We start from the raw sequence: 1,600 nt of genomic DNA on the forward strand, positions 1-1,600 counted from the left end.
ATTTAAAATATGTAAGCCACTTAGATCATTTTTATGAGAAAATTCCATTCTACATGAGACACTCAATCACATTTTACCATTGGAGACATAATCTTTACCGTTGCTTTCGTCAGGAGATCTGTTCAAGGAACATGAAAAATGCCTGGTCTGGTACTAAGTGTGCGGGAATGTCACTTGGGGCTGAAGATCCTTTAGGGCTTTGAAGCAAACTGTTCCCCAAACACCTTAGAACAAAAATGTTACCGGGATGAGGAATATTCCTCCTTTATAACAACATCTGCAAAGAGTGAAAGAGAAGGCTGATGGAAACAGGCTGGGAGGAGAAAAAGGCACAAGGGGCTAAGAAGTCAAAACTGACAGCAGAGGTGACTTTCTAGGAAGGTGACTTCCAAGACGATGTGGGGTTGGGGCGCATCCTGTCCCTCCGGGGAGGGACGCAGGGCTGCAGTCAGCATGGCCAGTCCCTCCTTGCACCCACTCTCCTTCCACTCACTCGTTGCTGGTCTTCCCGGGGCGGGGTCGGGGGGAGTGGGGGAGAGGGGAGGCCACTGGGTCAGTCCAGCCGCCGTCCTGGGAGGTATACGAGGCCCACACCCCTTGTGCTCTCTTCCCCTCTTGGCCCTGCAGGCTGGGCTCATGGAGCACTGCCCGGGCCAGCCAAGCACCTCCCTCCCCTCGTGCTCTCCATTCAGCCATCAGCTGGGTGTGACACGGCAGCTGACACTGCAGTCAGCTGGTCGGCTTTGTAGGCCCATCCCCCAGCAGGAAGGTTCCCAGGGAGACAGGGTTGTCCCCACCTCAGGACCCAGGCAAGTTCTTCCACCCTGCTCAACCAGGGACCCCTGGCCTCTGGGCAGCACTGGACCTCCACGATCAACGCTGTCCCTTTGACCTCTGTGTGCCTCCTTGTATCTCTCTACAGGCTGTACTGAGGGGACAGGGCCTAGAGAATGGACACTTCACACTGCCATGACCAATGAACCAACATCACGGCCAACATGATGCAGAGGGACTGACGCTCAATATCCCCTTTGCTTGAATCCTGAACTGAATGGTGGCCCCAAAAAACATATGTCCCCCAGAACCTATGAATGTGCCCATATCTGGAAAACAGGGTCTTTGCAGATGCAATTAAGTTAAGGATCTCCAGTTGAGATCATCCTGGATTAGAATGGACCCTAACTGCAAAGACAAGCAGCCTTATAAAAGAGAGAGGAAGACACAAAGGAGAGGGACATGCGGCAAGAGAGGCAGAGACTGGAGTGACGCGCCCACAAGCCAAGGGACGCCAAGGATGCCAGCCCCCAGAAGCCAGGAGAAATGCATGGAATATATTCTCCCGCAGAGCTCCAGAAGGAACCAACCCTGCTGACACCTTGATTTAGGACTTCTAACCTCCACAACTGTGACAGAACAAATTTCTATTGGTTTAAGCCACCCGTTTTGTGGTAACTTATTACAGCAGACACAGGAAACTAATACAAAAACCAAACACTGGCTTTAAAAAGCACAGAGGCGGGCTTCCCTGGTGGTGCAGTGGTTGGGAGTCCGCCTGCCGGTGCGGGGGACGCGGGTTCGTGCCCCGGTCCGGGAGGATCCC

At 53.2% G+C, this 1,600-nt stretch overlaps 1 protein-coding gene across 1 annotated transcript in view; it reads right to left on the reverse strand.

The window, feature by feature from the left end:
* The window catches only part of CTPS2 (CTP synthase 2), a 122,098-nt gene that overhangs the window by 90,883 nt on the left and 29,615 nt on the right, over positions 1-1,600 (reverse strand). The window lies entirely within an intron of this gene.

The sequence above is a fragment of the Lipotes vexillifer genome, unplaced genomic scaffold (assembly GCF_000442215.2).
Source record: "Lipotes vexillifer unplaced genomic scaffold, Lipotes_vexillifer_v1.1 scaffold586, whole genome shotgun sequence".
Taxonomy (NCBI): Eukaryota; Metazoa; Chordata; class Mammalia; order Artiodactyla; family Lipotidae; genus Lipotes; species Lipotes vexillifer.